This window comes from Rousettus aegyptiacus, unplaced genomic scaffold (genome assembly GCF_014176215.1).
Source record: "Rousettus aegyptiacus isolate mRouAeg1 unplaced genomic scaffold, mRouAeg1.p scaffold_m13_p_3, whole genome shotgun sequence".
Classification (NCBI taxonomy): Eukaryota; Metazoa; Chordata; class Mammalia; order Chiroptera; family Pteropodidae; genus Rousettus; species Rousettus aegyptiacus.
This window is the reverse complement of record NW_023416306.1, coordinates 55501213-55524953: the sequence shown is the minus strand read 5'-3', so window position 1 is coordinate 55524953 and position 23741 is coordinate 55501213. Positions and strand designations below refer to the sequence as shown.

Below are 23741 nucleotides of genomic sequence, written 5' to 3'. Positions count from 1 at the left end.
TATTCAATTTGGATTAGCCAGAGTTCAACTTGTTTAATCAACAGAGTAGTTCTAGAGTTCCTACCCACGAAGTAATAAAATATATGCCCTCGTATTTTCTGAAATCTTCTTTCTCTATATCCTGCTGCTTGTATTTAGTTACTTATTTAAAAAAATTCCCTTTTTGGCATTATCATCCTTGTAATGCTTAGTTTGAATTTCGTTCCCAGTAGTTGTTCAGAGTAAGCGGCGTTATCTTGGAAGAGTATGCCAGTTTAGTAGTTTTAGGAAGTTATTTAGTCCAGACTTATACTACCATCAGAATTGTTCAAAGCCCCCTTGCTCCAGCCTGCAATTTGGAGCCTCAGTATTCTCTCCAAGTTATTATTGAGTTTCTCAAAATGGCCCATGAGATTCCAGTGGTATGTGATGTCATTTCGACAGTTTACTGACTGTGAGACCTGTTGGAGGCTCCTTGCCTTCTTTTTGCTTGTATTAGTCACTGATGCTTTATCTTATATCTATTGTTGGTTTGTTTTCTTCTATTTGTATTTTGGGGTCTATGGTAATTCCTTGTCACCTAAGTTTGTTGTAGATGTTGACTAGGGAATATTTTTCTGTCATGTTTACTTGATTTTTATTCAGGGAAGACTAAAGTAAGAAACAAGCAACAGACTATGCCACTGCTGCTACCATCCTCCCATAATCTTTTTTTTTTCTTAAGTTTTATTTACACAGAAATACTTTATTTAAGTTTTTGGATGGTTATTAACTGCAAATTTTATGTACACACTTATTGACTTGATTGCATTTATTAAGTCTCACACTGAGGCTATTATATATCTTGGTTTTCAGAAGTATGCTCTAACAGTAAAACTTATTGAAATAAGTTTAAGCAAATATAATATGCACTGTTATTTTATCATATGTTTGGAAACTGTATTAAGGGAAAAATGAACCTGGAACATGAGTATTTAGAAATAAGAAACTCACTAATCACTAACTCTGTTGTTAAGTAGAAAGGTAAATATACTTTTTAATATGTTAAATATTGTTACTCTCTAGCAGCCTTTTGGCTACCTTTCTTTCCTCTGATTCAGAAGTCTGCAAAAGATCCAGTGCACCAAACTTAGAATTTTATTTGGCTTTGATGTTAATATATGGTAAATCTAGGAGCATTCTGTATAGGTGATAAAATTGCATTAAAAATTAAATGAAACATATACCATGTATATTTTATTCAATAGATTCCTTCTTTATCCTCTCCTTACTAATGGTAGCACATGCAACATATTGTACTCAGATAGTATTCTTTCATGCTGGTATTCAAATGTAATCAGAAAATGAACCACCATGTTATTAAACTCTACAATTTAGTAGGGAATATCAAAGCTCACATTTAAGAATTGATTCTAGCATGAAGGCAATAATTTAGACCATACAAGAGATGATGACTTTCTCTAGTAATTCAGAAAGGTGAAACTTAAAGGCAAAGCATATTGGCTTTCTAAACACTGTGAAGATAGATTTTGTTGATGTATTCAGCTACACTGAATAACAGTAACTATATATAGGACCTTAAAAATTGGTGGTGAGAATTATGAATATAATTCGTCTTGTATAGCAATCCTTCAAAGAATGATAAGCTATATTCTCTGGAAAATATTTTTTTTTCTTAAAAACTTTGCCCACATGTTCAACAGAAATTTATTGAATATCCTCAGTGTACCAGCAGACACTGTTTTATGTGTTGGGGAAACAGCACTGAATAAAATAGACAAAAACATTTCTCCTCTTGTGGAGCTTATATTCTCTGAGTAGTGATAAACAACAAAATATAAAACTGATGAAACTGAAACTACTTTGTTTGAAGTGAAGAGTCTTTATCTACTTTGCTTCTCACACTCTCCTCGACTCTAATTTGGAAATTTACTCTCTGAAGTGAAGTTCAATAAATCAAACATACAGTGTACAACCGTGCATATGGCATTCAGTATAGTGATGAACAGTCAGTATCATTGGCTGAGTCTCTACTAGTGTAGTTCTTGGAATTCCAGCACCATAGGAATGCACCAACTGAGGAAAATACTACCTCCACCTTACCTACATGATACTTTATAAATACTATTTCAAATGGCAGGCATCTTCTTCCTAGGTACAGACACCACTCTTGTGTTGTTGCTGTGCATTGGCATTTCAGCCAGTCACAATCATCAGCTTGAATGTCATCATTACTGCTACCTCTTCAACAAACCTGTTCTCTAGTATCTTAGATTCTTTGTCTTGTCTTGTGTGCTAGGAATGCAGCCTTTGCATCTCTCAGCAAAACCAAGGGCTGCCTTGTCCTTTCCTACAGGCAGAAGAATATAATACATTTTTACTCTCTTCAAGAGCATATGAATTTAGACCATTCATTTATTCACTCAGTCATTCATTTGTTCATTCACTCATCATTATTCATTCATTCATGTATTTATTTCATATATAATTCATTTATTTATATTTATTCAACAAATAAGGTGAGAGCACTCTGAAACATACTAACTAGCAAAAATTGGCACTTTCCTGCTCTCTTAGAGTTTATTGGGAGAGGAAGATATTAATTTAAAAAATCACTCAAATGCAAAATTTCAGCTGTAATGAGCACAATGAAGGAGAGACATATGCTATTAACAGATTATTCGAAAGAGATATGTGATATAGTTAAGATAGGTTCAAACAAAGTAGTCTTTTAAAAGTGGCTGAGGGAGGAAGGCAGTGAGAAACATTTTCAGAACATTGTGGTGGGCCAAGAACCCACGGAGTCTTTTTAAAACACCAGTGGTAGGAACCTCCATGTCATATTCTGCTTGGAACTACCAGGAAATAATCATCGCCATCACCTCTGGAATTCATGTATAAGACAGAATAACTGAATCCTGATAATCAAATGTTAGTGTCACCACAAATGAATCTTTTTATAAGATATGTTCAAAGGACCCCTAAATCGGAAAGCTGAGATCTCATTGAGATGATAGAACAGACTCTAGAACCATTTTGTGATGTGACTATTGTTAGTGAATAGCGTTAAAGTAAAATAACAGACTAGATCTCTTAATGGGGTTATAGGTAAGGCACCTATAGACCTTACCTACTTTTCATTATTGGAGGGTACCTATACTTAGCAAAATATTCTGTTAATTGTACATGACTAAGTTTTCATAGATAAATTTGCAAAATAAATGTTATTTCTCTTACGGCTTTTTACTCCTTCTTAGCCCTAGGACATTATAGTTAACCTACATATAGGTTCTTCTCCATTTATATTTTATAGAAGAATAGCTCTAGAGGAGCCTAAAACCACTTTATATTAGTTTCATCTGTTCTAGAACTTTCTGTAAATTAAAAACTACACACACACACACACACACACACACACACACACACACACACCTGCCTATTGTCATCTACTCCGTCTTATCACAGATTCTTTCCTTGGCCATAGATGTAGAAAGGTTGTTTGGTTTTACCCTCAGCCAAAGTCAGCCTTAGAGTCTTCAAAAAGAATCTGGGCCCTACTTCTGCTCTTTTCTTTCTTTTTTTCTCATCTCTTGAGATTTGCCATTGTACTATTCATCGTGTCTTGGACTGCTGCTCTAGTTGTTCTTCCTGAGTTCCTCAGCATTGCCACTGAGATAGGATCTATTGCACCTTGTCTCCTTCGTAGGTACAAATGTATTTCAAAAGGAGCTCCTCTTCCATTCCACTAAGAATTTAAGAACTTTTGATGTAGACCAAGCTAAACCTTTAGGGATTTTGCTCCTTCTAGTTCAAGTTCTCAGTATGTATTTGAGTATGAGGCGATATGGTAGATATGTGGATGTAATTTTTAAGCTAAATCTGATGAATGAGATTATTTCTTTTTTTTTTTCTTCCAGGTGATCCATTTAGAAACCTTCTACCTCTTTGTTTTGATCAAAAGTCACATGGCCTTTCTTCAGCTTACTAAAAAGTGATAACAATAAAAAAAATTCTACCTAAACATAGTTTTATTTTTTAAATAACAAATAAATATATCACCAGCTAATACTCTTGGGGACTGGGTGTTGCGTGCCAACTTACATAATGATTTCTCTACAAATGCTGCTGCTGTCATAGGTGTCTTTATACTCCCTCTTGCCGAAGCCACCAGGTCTTCATTCCCAGCATTTAATTTTACCCATTCTATTACCCATTCTATTGCTTCTCAGCCTTTGTTAGCATTCAAAGATATCGTATTTGCCATTAGTACTTTGAGATAACTAATAAAATGATTCCTTTCACAGTGATTATGGCTTCTTGAGTCAAAACAATTTTTTCTGGATCCTGAGAATGATTCTGTATATCGGTCTCTCATCTACTGAAACCATATTTGTAAATGAAATACTGGTGGATTAAGTTTCACTGTTTTCTCTATAGGATCAAGTACAGAATGTTATTACTTACATTTTGGTTTTTATTGCACCTATAAGAGATTTCACTATGGAAAACAATCTTAACTTTGTGTTGAGAAGTCTATGGCTGTGCTACTTTCCAGAGAGATCTATATAACTGTTGAATACGTCAACTCCAGCCACACTGGCATTCATAGTGTTTGGGTATTTCTGCATTCCAGCTGCTGTAACACTTTCCCAGGGGTGGTCAAAGTTGTGCTTCAAAATTCAGACCTTCATGATGTCAGTGGCCTGCACAATGTTTGGGCATTGCAGTAAGGCAAAGAGGCCACACTTGCCCCCATCCCCCACCCACCGGCCGGCCACCTGCACAGTCAGGCCAATGGGAGGGGTATCCAGACAAACTGCCCCATGCTCTGTCCAGGCCTGGGTTTTTGGAGATCAACTTTCTTTAGCTAGGACCATGTTTAGCACTTTCCAGCATCATTACAATTAACAGTAGAGATTAGGTGAGGCAATCAACTTCCTCTTTTTTCTTCTCTCTTAATTTTTCATTCATTTTATACAGGTTTTTCTACCATTTCTTGTGCTAGATTGGAGTTGGGCAAGTTAATTCTGTTTTTTATCTTCCAGTTAACTATGCCAAATTCTTTTGACAGGCACCCATTGGCAGAATATTCAGCCTTTGGGAAACAAGTATTCACACACACATACCACTCCAATGGCATTTCTGGTATTTTATAGTTTATAGAGTAAATGTTTTCGGTTTTCACATACTTCTAAAATATGGAATCATTTTAAAGATTCAATTTGCTCATGTGGACCCATAAGTTTTGTGATAAAAATGGTAAAGATGCCATTCTTTCCTTGTAGGAACTAAAAAAAGGTAGGAAAGGAAAATGAGATATCCTGTTACAATTTTGTCACTTCCGTACTACTGAGAACAGCAGAGCAAACCTAGGAAAGCAAGTCTGTAGTAACGCACACCAAGGTAAGACATGAGTTTTGTTTTTGTTTTTTGTTTTGTTTCTTAATGCTGGTTTGGAATACTGGATTCAGTGATATGAATCTCTCTGCACAAGACTGAGAACATTGGGTGTTTCTTATAGTGAACAGTCTCTTCGCAAATCCTCTAAGAATCTAGGTTCTATTGAGATGTAATGCCAGAAAAGTTGGTGGAAAAGTTTGTAAATTAGGAGTTCAGTGGAACTTAGATAAGAGAATAAGAAACCAGAAGTAATAAAGTGGATTTTGTTTTCCTAAATTAAATAATTTATTTATTTATTTATTTTTGAAATGATGACCAGAGTCATGATGACCTGTTTAGAAAGCCCATACCCTCTTATATCTGGGTTCAGTGTTTCTCTTAGGTGCTCCCCAAGCCCGATTGGCCCTTTATGTCATAGTGCATGAGAAGATATATTAAAACTGCTTCCTTGATTGTCTTTTTTCTCTCAGCTCTATGCTTATTGAGGTCAGAGATTACATTTTATTCATCATTACAAAGCCTAGTATAAAATAGCTTCTCAGTATATGTTTATTAAACATATAAGATAAATTAGCTGTACATAATTATAAACAAAGTGACTTAGGCCATTACCATTATATCATGCAAAAAGAGATTAAATGGTAATGGCCTAAGTCACTTTGTTTAGAAAATGCTTAATGGTGATACATAAGAAATGCCACAATCCCACAACAAAATAATTCCAAAGAATAAACAGAGTTTTGAAAAAGCTGCACAGAGTACTAAGATTAGAGAAGCAGGGATCTATATCATGAGGCAGTCATTTCTAGTATTAGTGTACTCTGGTTACAGACTGACTTTGATCAGTGTAAGGATTGTGAAGCAGGTTGCAATCATAGCAGTGCAGACCTGGAATGTGTGTGAGAAGAACCTAGGACACCATGAAGAGGATCCAAATGTAAGTAGAATTACTTTCTCATCAGAAAAGTGATGAGGGGTGTTCAGTTACTTAAAGTGAAATTGGAGTCTCATGCATCCCATACTGTGAATCAATTTTCATTCATTGCTTATCTATAGGTATAAGTAAACCACATGTTTTCTTTAATGCGTGGGGATTTACTCAATCTAGACAAATCCTTGTGTTGCCCTCATGAAGTCTCAGGTTAAAGAACTCCTGCATTGTTTTATGTAGAACCTGACTTGGGACTGTTAAAGTCTGGAATTTAGTGCTCAAAGTGTACGTTCCTGCTGAAGCAGCCTACTTTTAATATTGAGCCTGATAAGGCTTCCTTTGAAGGTTTGGTAATAATCCCACATGACAAGCCACATTTATAGCCTGCTTCTTTCACTATTTCAGTGAAGTTTTTAATCTCGCCTCCTTTATCCATCCAACCCCCTGCAAATTGACATGATTGTAGAGAAGTTAAATATGTAAAAGGGGTAATTCTGTTGAGGTGATTTAAAATTATTTTAATTATTATTAATAGGATAAAATTGCCAAAACTGATGCAATTCTTTAAAATTTCAGAGTATAAAACTCATCTCTTTGTTTACATTATAAGTTATATGTATTCGACTGCTAAAACAAAATGTTTGCATAAATATTATCTTTTAATAATTTGTTCTCTGCTTTATCTCACCATCTGCTCAAATTCTTTTAATTTATTGTTATTTATGCACATATTTCTAAATTACACATTTTATTTACCAGTTTCTATTTATATTATGGAAGATTAGTTTTTAGCAGTCTTATGTCACACATGCCCTTTTGTCTTCTTCCATTTTTCCAATAAAAATAGACCGTAATTTAGTTAACTCAGTAAGCGATATCTGCCTGATGTGATTGATTAAGGTTTATTGCTTAGCCAGATATGGTATTCTGATTACATTTCATTTCTTGTAAAATTGCAGTTTTTTGTTCTAACTGCAGGTATTGTACTTTTCTTTTGGTTTGCTTAATTTGCTATGCAGTTATCACTTTATAATTAAGTATTACAAAAGTCTCCAACAGAATTGTAAATACTTCTGCCTATTATTTTACAAATGGTCAAACACAGAAGATGTTTCCTGGGTTCCTTTTTGGTCTAGAGTTGTCAGTTTTGTCCACACCAGGTGGTTGCTCTTTGGCCTGCACTGTCAGGTTTTGCTGTCTCTTGCTCTCTCCTCCAGCCACTTTTCAATCATTTAAATTAATAAGTTGACTAGATAATTTCAGTTAATGTAGTAGGCAGAATTCCTAGGAAGGGGCCTTATGATTTTACACCCCTGATTTCCAAGAACCTGTGATTGAAATATCACTTCCACAATTGTGTTACCTTATATGGCAGAGTTGATCTTAAAAAAGGGAGATTGTCACATGAGACTTTAAAAGCAGAAACTTTATCTAGTTGGTGTCAGAAGAGGAAGGCAGAGGGAAAATCTCATTGTAAGCACAGGAAGAATTTGATGGACCTTTGATAGTTTGAAGATAGGGGTGGGGGTGGGGTCAAATAATGAAGAATGCAGGTGTTGTCTAGGAGCCAAAAGAGGACCCTAGCTGATCAACAGCCAGGAAATGGAAACCTCAGACCCAAAGCCACAAGGGACTGAGTTCTTCCAGTAACCCAAGAGAGTGAATTCCTCCCTGAGCCTTCAAATGAAAGTCCAGCAGGTCAACTCTTTGGTTTTAAGCCTTCTGGACCCTGAGCAGAGGTCTGACATAATAAAGTTTATGGTGATTTGTTATGTTGCAATAGAAAACTAATATTGCTTTAAGTATTTCGCTGGACCGATAGTCACAAAACTAATAATAGCATAACTGCTCAGCATTAAAAAGGAATTTATTAATTCTTATTAGGATTAGAAAGTGCTAATATATACAACATAGATGAATCTCAGAAAATTTTGTTGCTCTGAAGAAGTCAGAGCTAAAAGAAAACAAGTTATGTTCTATGATCCCATTTTATAAAGTGAAATAGGCAAATCTAACTTATGGTGATTGATATCAGAAAATACTGTCTCTGAGGGCAGGGTGGGAGAGACAGGACTGGCTAGAAAGGGCCATGAGAATCTTTCTGGGGTGATGGAAATATTTGGTGTCTTGTTTTGCTCTTGGTTTTCTGGGTGTATATAGTTGTGAAAACTCTTAGAACCTGACTTAAGATCTGTCTATATATTTAATACAAATAAATGAAAATGAAAATAAAATGAATCCCTTTGTAATCATCCAAGGATGAAGTATTTACTAGCGCCTCTGAATTGCTAGATATCAATATGTAAAGGATTCTTCAGACAGTAAAACAGGAGCTGCCTTGTGACATTTCATCTACTGTTTTAAACTTCTTCAATCTTGTCTAGCCACTCACTTTTTGATGTGTTTATTTTCTTTCACTGCCAATCCCAACTATATTCTGAGCTCTTTGGTGCCGAGGATATCACAGTTATTACCAACCTAGGGTGTAAGTGTTCAATAATTGATCATTTGGTTAATTTATACGGGGAAAATGAAGGAAAAATAAATGATAGAAAAAGGAAAGAAAACAGTAACGAATAATAAATTGCAATGTCTAACTTAATTTTTGATAAGAGTTTTAACCTTTTCTGTTCTTCAGATATTCAGCTACTTTTAGCAGATAGAGCTCCAGTGTTTAAATACCATGTCCATAATATGTCATTACATGTTTAATCATTAAGAGAACTTCTGGACCTTGTCTCTTAATGCAACTAGAGTCTTCTTATATTCACAAAAAAAGCTCCCTTTTGAGAGAATTGATATGATCTTTTATTTTTTCATGTTTCCTAAGCAGCCTTCTCTCTTACCATTGCTCTGAAATAACCTGAATTTGTGATCGCCTTTACTACTTGAAGCGCTATCTTTCATTAAGTAGATAGTAAACTTTCTACAATCGTTAATAGCAATGTGTTATCAAGGATTAGATATATATGGCATTTTTGTTTAATGATTTCTAATAAAATCATTTAAATGGCTATAATTGTAGGAGGAGTTCATGAAATATATTTATAAATACGAATATTGCATTAAAAATGCAAGATAGTAAAAATGGGGCTTAGCCCTAAAACAGGGTAAATTCACAAAATTATAAGAAAATATCAGGAATAATCGCATCAGTGCTCTGGTCCATTTCCCAGCCTACTAATCTATTCACCTGCTTTTAATTAAAACTCACTGCTTCCTGTAATCTTAAACTAATCCTTGAAAATTGTAGACATGAGAAAAACAGAAAGGAAAGTGGTTCTTGCTGACAGATGATAGAGAACAATCACTGGACTTTTCAGTTTTTTGCCTACTAATTTCGGAAGCCCAGATTGCCTTTGAGTGACTCTCTGCTATTTTGTTTCGCCCTCAAATCCGAGGCTGTGACTCTCCACAGTGGTGCCTATAATTTAGCTTTGGGTTTAGTACTTGCCCTGTCTCAGATTTAACTGAAGATCCAGTTGAAGGCTGAATAATAGAAATGTTGATGATACTGATGACTTACAAACTGAAATGGTTAATGCTCGAGACTTCAGAGGATCTGGATTCTAAATGCCTACTAGGTCATTGTTCTTAAAAAATGTCACAGTTGTGCTGAGTCGGTATCTTATTTCCTGGGTCAGAGTCTAGATACCAGTACTCTGGATACATAATTTTTCATTTACTTATTTTTCTTCTACAGTAAATACCTGGAGGTATCTGTGCTCATATTCTATAGGAGAGGAATTAGATATAATATAAAATTACTATTAAAAAACTGAGTTACTGTAATCTCATACATAGAATAATATGGCAAGTTTCTTAAACATGGTGACCCGTGGTTTTCTTGTAGAATGATTTTGGGGATTAAATACAATGTATGTATATATATTTTAAAATTTTTATTGAGTTTCAGTTTACATATACAATATTCATTCTGTTGAGTTTTAACAGTCTGTATCTGTGTAGATGAAATTGTCAGAAGAACCAAATTCAATGTATTGAGACCTCAAAAGACCTAGATTCCAGATGCCTGCCAGGTCTATGGCAGGTGGAATTGATTCTATGGCCATCTTTGCCTTTCCAGTTTTAGTTGCAGTTGAATTTCTGCTTTCCACACACCATTCCCAACACAATGAGAAACCCAGCCCTTCTTTCACCTTTGAAATTCAATACATTTGTAAACTCAGCAATCTTCTTTTGACTATTGGTTGATGTTTGTGACAGGGACTAGCTGTCCACCAAAAACTTGTGCTTCTCCTTCCGTTCAGTAATAGTTTTGGGAAACAGTTATCTGACCATGACATGGTTCCTGGCATATGTTATTCTCTTGCAATTCCTCTCCTGTCCTCTGCCCTATGTGATAATTTGGGGTATGGATATTCTTATATCTCTTTAGAATTTTCCTATCTTTTGTGCCATTGTCCTCACTGATTTTTCCCTGGGTCTGATAATCTTTTTTCTCCAGAGGAGTATTGTTTAATTGAATGTTCTATGATGATGTAAATGTGCTTCCTATTACTATAGCCACTCATCTTCTGTGGCTTTGAGACCTTATAATGTGGCTAGAATGCCTGATAAACTGGATATTTAAATTTTATGTTAATTACTTTAAATTTAGATAGGCACATATAACTGATGACCAAAACTCTCTCCTTGAACAAACTTTAGCCAGACTCCTCTAAGCTTTGATTTTGGTGTCTGTCCTTGTCAGGTCCACATTGCCCAGTTTTAGCGAGGATCATGCTAAGTTAGTTCAAAGAGCATCCCCACCCTTGATTTCTGATTGCTGTCAATATCTGGTCATATTCCTCATCCTGCATCCTCAATGCATGATAACCTTGGCCTGACTTCAGCAAAAATCCTGTTAGGTTGGTTTAGCCAAAATCTTCACTACCCCGATGGTTCTTTTTAGTAATTTTCCAACCTCTGACCTCTACCCTGCTTTTGCTACAGATCCCCACTTGTCCATGTTGTATTCAGAATTGAGTTCAATTCTATACTGAGGCCTCTTTTCTCCTACTGCAATAGTTCCTGAATAAAATCTGTTTTTACCACTTTATTCTCTAGCTCTGGTTTACTTTAACACTAGTGCCTAGTGTATTGTAGATCTAGTCCTTGTGATTAAATACTCAGGAAAGTCTCACTCTTTTTTTCCTTTAGTGGTAGATGAAATTTTTTTTAAATCTCGACTCCCTCCACCCACTGCCAAAAAAAAAAAAAAAAAAAACTGTCATTAATATCCATGTACAAGTTTGTCTTTTCAAGCAGTGGCACACAAACTTATATGCAAACAATAATATGGAGATTTGGGTTTTATCCACAAAACTTCTGATTTAGTTAAGCAGGGAAATGTATCCCCTAAATGTGATTTTTAAGTAAGTATTCAGGTAATTCTGATGCAAGTAGTCTGATGCAACTTTTGATAAACACTGTCATGTGTTCTAAACTCCTAGGGTAAATGTTTGATGTTAGAGGTATGAGTAAAGATGGATAAATATATCAATAAGAATAAGAGCTTATGGAATAGATGAAAACATAATTTTTGGCATTAAAACTTTTTATAAGAATTTACAATTAAAAAAAAAAAGAAAAACATTTATATAAGGGCACTTGAGTTATTCCCGTGTCTTGGCTACTTTGAATAATGTTTCAGCAAACATCTGGGTGCATATATCTTCACAGGTAAATACTTTTAAATTTTCGGGATAGATATCCAGAATAGGGATTGTTGGGTCATATGTGCCCAACATTAGATGACTGGGTAAAGAAGATGTGGTACATATATACAGTGTATTACTCAACTATACAAAATAATGAAATAGTGCCATTTGCAACAACATAGATGGATCTCGAGATTATCATATCAAACAAAATAAGTCAGATGGAAGAAGTTGAGAACATGATTTAACTCATTTGTGGAATATAAAACTGAAAGCAGCAAACAGACTCATGGATACTAACAACAGTTTAGTGGTTATCAGAAGGAAAGAGAGAGGAGGAGGAGGTAGAGAAGGATAAAGCGGGTAAAATATATAGTGATGGAAGATAGTTTCACCTTGGGTGGTGAACATAATGTAATATACATACTACGTATTATTGTATTGTACACTTAAAGCCTATTTAATTTTATTAATCAATAAATTTAATAAAATATAAGAAAAAGAAAAAACAAAACCTTTTGGTGTTAGAGTCAACATTATTGGGCTAGGATCTGTTTTCCGAGGCAGTGTTCACTCTTGTCCTTTGGGGCTCTTTGTTGGAAAAGGACAAAAGACACTGGGACTCTAAACTTTAAAAAGGAGAAGGAAGCCACATAAAAGATATTTGGATTCTTCTTTCTCTCTCATCATTCAGTCATTCAACCACTATTTTTGACCACTGACCATCACTGTGTTAAGGGCTGGGAATGCAGTATCCTTTCTATGATGCTTATTGTTTAGTATATAAAGGAAGCAGAGGATTATTGATCATTTGATATTTTTCTGGCACTTTAAATTGATTTCCATGTATTATATTATTTTAACCCCCTTCTCACAACAGTTATATGGAAATAGAGGCTATTGTTACTAAAATAAAAATACTTTAGAAGAAATTAAAACATTCTATATAAAAATTTCTAGAATAGGCCACAGTGGATAAGGAAAGAGGAAAATTCTGAGTGGGTATCATAAAATGCAATGAAAAGGGAAGCAAGTAGACTAGTACCTGATTGGAAGCCTACAGACTTGTCCTGTTCTTTTTCATAGTGCCAAATCTAGTCACCCTCAGACCTGGGAGCCACCATGACTGGCCAGCTGGGTCATGAAATCTGGGAATGATAGGAGTCTTTGGAGATGCAGAGGACCTAGGTTTCTAGTATCTTATGTTCAACTCCAAAGCCTTTCCCATAGAAAATTGTTATATGTCAGTCACCCATCTCAATGGAGATGGTATGCTTCAGATGTATTGTGGGTTCAATTGACTTATTAAGAGTATGTTCCTAATGTAAATGGTAGGAGTAAAGCATGTTAACCACAGAATATGAAGTGAATCTTTTCCGTGAGAAATAAATCAGCAAAAATCATTGCATATTTAATTAGATCAGTGAACTACAAATACACCTCATTGTATATGAACCTTGAATAGTCAAGGAGAGTCATTGAACAGGATTAAAGAAGAATAGCTTTATTAACATATACAAGTTATAAGCTATTGAAATGTTTTTTATCCTGCTTAAAATAAAAGAGGAAAAAAGAAAGACTAAAGAAAGAAAAATACATAAAGCAAAAAGAAAAGAAGGATGAAAGAATGAGTGGCAATGGAAAGAATTGGTCAACTTGGTAAATAGAAAAGAGGAGAAAAAATAGTAAAAACCATTGTCAGTAGTATGTCATCAGCAGTGTCTAGGCATAGAAAGTTCTGGCTCCCCTATATCATATGTTGTCCTCTCCATGTGGTAAATTAATTTCAGCAGTGGCTGCAGATTCATCAGCTTAGTAAAGTGCGGTAACTCTCATTTTTAAGATTGACCAGTCTCCTACCTTGGTTCTGATTCTACTCCCTTATGAAACTTAGTTTACCCTGATTTCTTCTGCTGAATTAAATTGTGAATACAGGATCATTGTGTGTGATAACTATATTTTTTACTGTAAACTGTTACATTTCTTGTTCATGAATTTGTAGTTGTGAATCATTTCTTAGTGAGCAATGCTATGTTTACTGAGTAAACATGCCCGGGCCAAACTCCAGATTATGGTGATCTGACCAATGCCCTGCTCCCAGCTGTCTAGTCTGACTACTAGCTTCATTTTATTTTGATTATGATCCATGTTTTTGCATCACAGCTTATTATCATTATTGTAGTTATTAACATCATAGAGATGATAAACATTAACTAAGATCCCACTGTCTGAGGTACACCATAATGTACTTTATCTGTTTGCCTAATAGCAACCTCGTTAAGTGGTTTTGTAGTCTCCTAAGAATGGTCTTTCGAACTGAAAATTTGTTTTCATAACCCAGTTTCAAGTTCCATATAGAGCCATAGGGGCAGAAGAGATGCCTGCCTTGTTAACCTGACCAGCAAAAGCAACCCTTATAGTGTATTGATAGATGTCACTTCTAGACTTCTCTCACATATAAGAGGCCAGAATTATTTTTCATTTTAAAGAAGAGAAAAATAAAGCCCAGAATATTAAAGTGCTAAACTAAATTTTCTCATATTAAAAAATCTAATTATTGACAGAGCTGGGATTTTTGCCCAGGTCTGTTTGACATCAGTTTGTGCTTATTTCCTTTGAGATATGTTTACTCCCTAACTTTTGGTAGGCAAGATATTAGTTTTGCATAAACTAACTAATTAACTAACCAGCCAAGCATGCATTCCTAAACCATTAAGCCCAGTGAATGAAATCTGCCTGTGAGAAACTTGGAGCTCTGCCCTTGGTTGTAAATTCTGAAAATATCACCTGTAACTTAAACATTTGCACATGTGGAAAGTGAGTCATGACTGTGGGAAAATTCCCCCCCCCCCCTTTACTGTTTGGATTCTGTTAATTTAGCCTGAAAACTCTTCTGGCTTCCTCATACCCTCATCCACCCACACCCTGGGATAACCTGAAATTCTTCCTCTACAAATAAAGGCATGAAGTGTCTGAGAGCCTCCAGAGGAACTTCGGATGCTCACAGAGAAGAGAGTATGGAAGAAAAGAGGACAGAAAAGACAAACTTGACTAATCAAACCATATGACATAAACTAAATTATGGAAAGACCATAGTAGATTTCTATAAGTAATTAAAAAATAATGTTCAAGAGTTGGAAAAGTGGACTTCATATAAATGACTATTTCTGTGCTAAATAAACTACTGATGCAAAATCAGTCTAGAAAATCTCTGCCAGATCAGGGGTTTGACATTTCTTGTAAACCACAGAAATATCTTACTATAATGATGGGAGTGGAAACAATGGTCCCTGTGCCAGTCCACATTTTTTCCTATTTCACTCTCAGACTTTTCTTGACTAAAGAGCCAAGACCCTATTGATGCTCAGAAGTCTATTGGATTTAAAGAGTCCAGCTGAATCAACAGGTCAGTGAATGGACTCTGAGTAAGAATAAAGGCTCAGGAATTTCCTCATAACTCGTAGTCACTTGAGCTCCTCAGTAAAACTTGCCATTGTGTTTTCTAAAGGTACCTTGGCGAGCACAATAGTATTGACTGAGAGAACAATGTCTTATAAAAAGGTGAATTGACCTGCATATTAGAAGGTGATATAAAATTGGAATTAAAATTTCCGGCAAGAATAGAAATAATTGCAAATGTCTTTTTCTCTAAGCCTGTGCCTTTAACCTAGAGGAATTATGGATTTCCCTTGACTGGATCCTTAAGCAACATCAAAACAAAGTTCAGCAACATTGAACTCTCAATTAAGTATTAGAAACCCTGTGTTTGGCAAGGCTAAATATTTGAACTTGCTCTAAATATCAGGGACTAGTTTGATCAACTCATGATCAGAGAGAAAATAAGCCTTTTTTCAGAGTAAGTTCTCTTCATATTAAGCTAAGTATATTCCCATTAGAATCTTATAAGGCTCTCAGAGATGCAAGAAAGATAAGCATCATGCACTGTATTGCCAGTCCTATAGGAAATGGAAAACATGCACCCACAGAAGTAAAAAGCAATGACTTAAGGGAAAGTCACTTCCTCCCATTTTTACCCTGATTGAAGTCATTTTATGTGAAGATGCTTAGATCTGGCAATGTCACCTTAGTACTACAATAAAAAGTTACAAATGAGCCAGACTCAAACAGGAAAAAATTATACAGGAAACTCAATTTTTGTCTTCTGCCTATTTTATAAGTATTGCAGATCATGACAATAAACCTATTAATTTTGAAACAAACTCAAGAAATAATCATTTATCTGAAAAAATTTCTGATGAACGATACAGCAAATCTTACAGAAAGAATTAAATCTAGTTATTAGTAATGGTGTCTAGGTTGAAAGTAACCTATTAGAATGTATTTTCCTGAGGTGGTTTTTTTAAGGTGAAAAAAGTCAGGCCCAAAACATAGGAGTTCTTTCTGAAATTTTAATTCCATTAGATATTACTTTACAAAATGAATTTAAAATCCTTTTTCACTACTAGATTGCCAGCACTACCTCAAGTTCTATTTGTCCTATGAGGTGGTATGTAAATAACATCCGTAATGAATTGAAATGAATAACTTTCCTTAAATGTGACACATTCTATTACATTTCAAATTGACATTTTACCTAAACTAACACAAAGAAAATCATACGTTCACTCATTAAGCATTTGAGCATCTACTATATGTTTAGCAGTATACTAGGTACTAGGAATACACGTAAACTCACAGTCTAAAGGAATAGACAGTAATATAAGCAAGTACAGTTGATGAGTTATGTTCTATACTGTATAAATTATAGATTTATTTGAGCTTAACTGTTGGAAAGGATGTCACCTAGAATCTTTGCAAACCTTAATATCCCTCATCACCTCTTATTAGCACTAAAAGGAAATCTACCTATGAAAATGTTTGCATTCCCCTAAAGAAATCTAAGAAATAAAGAGCTCATTATTTCTATCATGTGGCAACAGGTTATTCAACTGATTATGAAAGATGTCCCAAGAAGTTTCTAACCATCACAGAAAAAAATGATAGGCTCCATCTTCTTTTACTCACTAGTATGTCTCATTGAGTCTTTCATGTCTCTTTCCTATCATTATTTATGCTTTCTGTTTTTATAAACATTGATCCAGAGAATTAGTTGAAATGATCCAAGATGGCAGTGTATCTCAGGTCTTCTATCTCTGGAGCATTATCTTGGAGGGATACAGAGTAAGGACAGAACATGAGACTGACCTCTAACAAGAGGTCAAGATGTTAAGCCCTTGCAAGCAGTAGAGTCCCAATTGTCAGTATAAGATCACTCTTACTTCCTTATCACATATCTATTTGTTCATCCATCTTACTTGCAATAAAGCTCTATTGCAGCTACTTGTACATTTTTATTCAATTAAGAAAGGTCAGCTTTTGAGAGTGAGGAGATACATGAGGGTGATGGAGGGTTAAAAAGAGATATGAAATAGCCATCTCAATTGACCAAGAAAATATAATAGGTAATCCTCAAACCTATTGAGATTCGTGGTCACACATTTAAAGTATTCATAATTCAGTCTCTGTAAATTGGTCCTAGTATGGGAGACTACCAAGTTTACATTCTATTTAAGTCTTGAAAGTTGAGTAGGTGATACTTGAGCCCTAAAGGAGGAATAAGATACCATTAATGAAGAAGGGATTGATATAAACAAAGGGATTGATATAAACAAATATCATATTCAAGTGATAGCAAGTAATTCAGTGTAATTGGATACCTGGGTGAGGTGGAGTAAAGTCAGAGAGAAAAATTAGGCTATAAATGTAGGTTGGAAATTGAGTGCCTTACTTAGAATTGTGATGGCTATATATCATGTAATGTAAATATTATATATATTGCTTATATACATATTTATATAATATATGAATAATTAGCTCATAAATTTTAAATATTTTTAAAAGTTAAATATCTTAAATATTAGGAACTATTCAAACTTTCTTAAAAAGATGTATTCCATTGTAAATTTTATATTTTTGGAAGATTAAGTGATTTTAAAAGATGGATTAAAGAAGGAAAACAAGTAACAGGGACAGTACAAAAAAGTTATCCCAATAGAATTGCTGTGATGATAAGAGAGATATTGGATGTATTTTTTCACTTTAAGACATCATGATTATTAGACTTTAGAGTTTTTTATTTTAGTCAACTGTCAATGCTTTTTAAAATAATGTTTTCAAAGATGAAGTGGAAACATATTTGATTATTAGTGATGTACAAGATAGCCTGTGGATGTCCTCCTTTTCAATTCTTTTCTCCATAAGTTATTTCTTAGGCTATCCAAAGTATTTCTGAGAATAATGTAGATTTTGGCTTTTGACAGTTCATAACAAAAGCAAAACAATTAAAAAGAATGTTGAAATATGTATATTCAAAGGCTAGATGGGTGAAGATATAAATTATAATAGTGTAGAAGGACTCAAATCTCACCTTTGCTTTCCAAATGTTACTTTCTGAGCCTCGGTCTCCTTCTCTGTCAAAAAAGCTACCAATAGCACATCTCTCATAGTGTTATATGAGAAATATCTTAATAATACATTAAAAACACTGAAAAGAGTGTCTTTGGAAGTGCTTTATAAATATTTGACAAAGTAATATATAATGTTTTGATAAAAGTCTTGTAAATATATATGAATATATGTAAATTAATTCCTAAACTTCCAATTTTATGGTTATCACACACATGTTTTATTTTACTGTTTGCCCGAAAAAACAACTCTATTATGGTTTTCTCTTGAGAGGTGAACAGAGAAGCTGGACAAAGGTGTACCTGGATGAGAAGGCTGCTTTTCATACTTCTGTGTATGTGTGTATGTATTTGGTGTCCAAACAGTGTCACTACATTACCTATTCAAAAAGTAACAATAATAGTGATACTGCTTAGTATTTATTGAGCATCATAGAATTAGGCACTTTACATGAATCTTTTGTATTGTGTATGTGTGTATGTGTGTGTAAAGACACACATAGACACGCAATGATGAGAGTATGGAAACTAATGAGAGAGCTTCGTGGAAGAGGTAAAAATCCTAGTGAAGAATACAGTAGATAGATGGGTCTGGAGATAAATTTGTAGAGTTTCTTGACCCCCAAGATATCACAGGTACAGCAGAATGGTTTTCATTCTGACATGTGGAGAAAAGTCCTGGGCTTCAGGGGGGCTTGTGGACAGGACTGAGGGATGGGTCACTTGTTGTAACCTGAGGAGATGTAGCAATATGGGATACCTCAGTGATAACACTGTGGACAGTCATTATCCTGCACTTGATTTTTACTGTATTCCTCTTGTTTTGGCACTTTGTAAATCCCAGAATGTAGGTAGAGAACTCAGGAAAAAGAGGGAGGAAACCTTAAATTGAGAGTAAGTTTATGCCATACAAATAAGATGAAGCACAAAATAGAAGTTGTTCAATCATAAATATTTATAGAAAATAAACATATTTCTTGTGCATTTGAGTTGTAGACTAAGATTCATGTCTGCTATAAGTATTCAACAATATGTAGGTTAATATTTTAATCATTTAAAACTATTCTTTAATACCAATTGAATAAATAGTTGGCTTATACACATCGGATATTTATATTTGGAATGATTCCTCTATCGTCTAGTGCTTCATTTTACAGGGAGGAATCTAAAATCAAAAGAGGATCTATACTTTCTCAAAGTCATATGGAGAATTTGTGACAAATTTGAGCATAAGATATTTTAGAATTATTTTAGAGGAAATAAACTTTCCCTAGTCCAAAATCAGTATCTTTATCTACACTCAGAAACTTGGAATTCCAGTTTTTTATAAGAATATATGGATGGGTAAAAGAAGTCTAAAATATATTCAAGTCTAACCAGTTGTTCTCCATAGATTTATTTATATTCCAATGGAAAGGAAAATTAGAGAAAAGAGAAAGGTGTTTAGTTAACCATTAATTTTATTATTGTCAACACCAAATATGCATATCAGTGGTTTTAGCCACAATTATCAATATGTTTAGTCAAACAACATTTTTTGAAATTAAATAAGCATGAAGGAAAAAAAGCCCTAAAATATTTATGAATAGTGAAAATAAAGGGTCAGATGATAAAAATAATGTTCAGATCTTTCCTGGAATAATCAGAGAACGCATCATGGAGACAATGGGACTTGCTCAAGCTTAAAGTCAGGTGTAAATGGGCCTAGAGACTTGGAACAGGCATTTCACATGAGAAAAATGACTGGTGGAGGAAATAGAATGTTGTGGAAGGAGAGATAATATTTATCATCCACTAGGAAGATACCTCATAAACATTAACTGAGTATTGTGTTCATTTTTTCTTTCAGATTGCAAGCAACAGTCTCCTGTATTGGAGTTTGTTTTATTTTAAGCAGGTTGTTCTAGAATTCTCCTGGTGTCATGGTTCTCTTTTTAAGCATTTCTATTTTATTTGTCTTTGCTTTTTATTTTTTATTTTTTATTTTTCTCTACCCATTCCCATCCTGGAAAGTGGGGAGCAGCACAGAGATGAATAAAATATTGATGAATACATTTGTCCTTGACCTTGAACAATTTGAGGTCAAGAAAAGCACCTACAATTCATTCTGTAATGGATGACAGCAAAGGATGCTATGGGATCAACAGGAAGGGCCCATTGTTCAGTCTGAGGAGTTTAAGAGAGTTCATAGGTTCATAAATAGTTTTCTGGAGGATATGAGCCGAGTCTTAAGTATGGGTCAGCAAAGTCAATGTTTGTAAGATTGCAGGCAGAGGAAACATTATGGACAGCATCATGCATGATTCATCATAATGTGTATTGAGGAACTATAGTAATCTGTTGTTTCTAGATTATAAAGTGAAAGCTGGTGAAGATAAGTAGCAACCAGGTAATAGTTGGACTTGTGTGCCCTGCAATAGATTTGTGCTTGTTTCACAGGCAGTATGTTGACATTGGAAGATTTTAAACAACAGAGCCTAAAATTGCATTTAAAAAGATTATACTTTTGACTGGGTGAAAGATGAGTATATTAAAAGAAAAGATGAAAAACTGAGTAATGTAAAACATACTATGTGATACTTCTTAATCTATCGAGTTCATACTATTTTCCCTTGTATGTATAGCCTATATCCTGGAATCATCTTACACTGCTGTATTGCATTAAGCTAGAAGGTGAAAAAAATATTGTCAGAGAAGAGAAAGCAAGCTAGAGATATGAGGCAGAGAAAAATCTCTTTTTTTTTAACCACTGGGGTAGTGTACTACAGAGTGAACCAGATATTTTTAGTGATAGGCTTACGGTATCAAATCCTTTTTTCATCATAATATGCCTGTTTTTGAAGAAAACTAGTCAAAATGCCTACATTATTGAAAAGGATGGGCTTCCTGTGCAACTAGTGCAAAATGAACAGTTAGCTTCATTTGTATGCAGTAGAATTTATGATCGCAGAATACAAAACTCAGCAATACCACATAGCTGCCAATGCCAAAATCTTGTCATATTTTGCAATTGATAATATACAAATATTACATGACCATGCTAGGAAAATTTTATAAAAATTCCCTTTAGATTTGTTCAATTGAATTGGTAGCATTTTAGAGGGATAAAAGTAACAATAATAAACAAATGCTGATGAAAAGTCTTTAGCAAATCCTCCAAGGAGTTGTGAAATTTCAGATTTCCTCAGCACTGTTTCTCACCTTATTTGGCACAACTTTTGAGGTGATTCAACTTATTTGATTTGCAAATTAGGAAGATGTAAAGGCAGGCCATTCATTAAAATAGCTCCAAAACGAGTTCACCAATACAGAAAAATAGACTATTAAATTTTAATATCATACTAAAAATGTAACTTGGTACAGTTATTTTGGTGTATTCTGATCCCAATACAATAGATGTTAGGATCACACAGCCAAAATAAACTTGATAATGAGAAAAAAGAGTGGTAATGGAATATTTTTTAACTTGAATTCTTCTGGTTGCTTATTTTCTTAGGATGAATTTAGTGGATAACTTTGGAACATTCCATTCAATTTTGCTTTTCACCGGCTACTCAATATAGTGCAGTGTAGGCTTTCAAATGTCACTAGACAAAAAAAAAAAAAAAAAAAAAAAAAAAAAAAAAAAAAAAAAAAAAAAAAAAACAATGAAGAAAATGAAGGATTGTCTTACTACTTGTTCAGACGGACATGGAGGGCAGTCAATAATCCTGATTCAAGATATTGATTTTGATCCCTCTGTACGGGATCTTAATGCACATTCCTCATGGTTGCATATTAAAATGTTCTTTTTCTTTTTCGTATATTTTCCAAAGAGAGAGCTGAGATTATTCTATGAGAGGATGTCTACTTTGCCAACAATTCTTATTCCACAGGGAAAGGGTGGGCTGACATTGTGTGGAACTCCACAAGCTCCCACTCCAGCTCTGGTCTTATTTCCACATTGAACTCCAAATAGCCCCTTCCTGACTGCAGCTGCTGATACCACAGAGGCTTTGTAAACTTCAAATTGAAAGACCAGAGTGGGGATTTTGAGAAATGGAGTTCATCAACTCATCATAAGCAGTGTTACACTCTAGTTCATAGGACTACAGTTGATTTATTATTTTTATGTCAAAATAGCACCAGACTATTTTACACAGAGAGTAAGAGGCCAAATCAATAGTATTTGCCTTGATTTTGTTTTGAGGAGGTTTTTTATTTTTTTATTTTTTTTTTTTACCAAAAAATATGGGAAGACCACAGAGTATACAGGCTAATTATCTGAATCACTTTTAGCAGAATTATCCTTCTTTCTCTCTCAGCTTTAGCGAATACCTTCCTCTGAAGTCTATAATCGTCCTATGACTCTTAAACATCAAAAGTTATGTGAATCAGGGTATCACTTTTAGAACATTTGTTTCGAAGCCTTTGGTCCCAGTTTTTACTTTTTCATATTTAAAACAATGTACATCTACACATATACATTTATATACATTGTCTCTGTAAATATACATTTACATTTATAATTCCAGCATGGGTCTGAAATATAATAGATTCTTAGCAACTAATTAATTAATTAGACAAGAAACATTTGGAACTATTATGATAACAAACACTAAATTACCTACTTTCTTTGACTTAACATATAATTTGCTTAACTTTTTAGAGTGTATCTTATCTACACATATATTTCTGAAAAAAATAAATATATTTCTGTTCTTATTAAACTTTACAAAAGGGAATGCTTCTTTCTTGAAATCTTGAATGCTTACAGTGAATCCAGGAGAATACTTAAAGCAAACGTATTAAAAAAGAAACTTTAACTTTTTAAAAAACATTCTCAGTTTTTAGTGGGAGCTTTATCTTAATCTTTTATACTTGCTTGCATTGTTTAGATAAGCACACATGGTTTGCCTGGAGTAAATTTATTTTGAGTTGGGTCATAGAGTGGGTGGGGTATAAAATATTCATAGGGAAGGAAGTAAGTGATGATAATATTACAATAAGGAATAAAAATGCCAAAGTTTATTTTTAATATTCACAGATGTATGACCATCTCAGTAAAAATGATCCCCAAAATTTTATTAGAAGACTGTATTATGTTCTTTTTTCTCCCTGTATTTTAACTAATATACTGGGGGAAAACGTTGCAAAAACCCCTTGGATTAATATTTCTTCTTGGTTGTAGAATTTTACATGAAATATTATAAACAGGCAGCCAAATCCCACAGAGATATTATCTTGCAGAACTTGTCTCAGGGTGGTACTGCTCCTGGTAGAATTTTTCTGTGTATAGTTATCATTTGCAGATTTTATGCAACT

The 23741-nt window shown here is 34.2% G+C and overlaps 1 pseudogene; it reads right to left on the bottom strand.

Moving 5' to 3' along the window:
- Positions 1–2240: 2240 nt before the first annotated feature.
- Positions 2241–4670, bottom strand: LOC107519852 (annotated as a pseudogene).
- Between the last annotated feature and the right edge of the window lie 19071 nt (positions 4671–23741).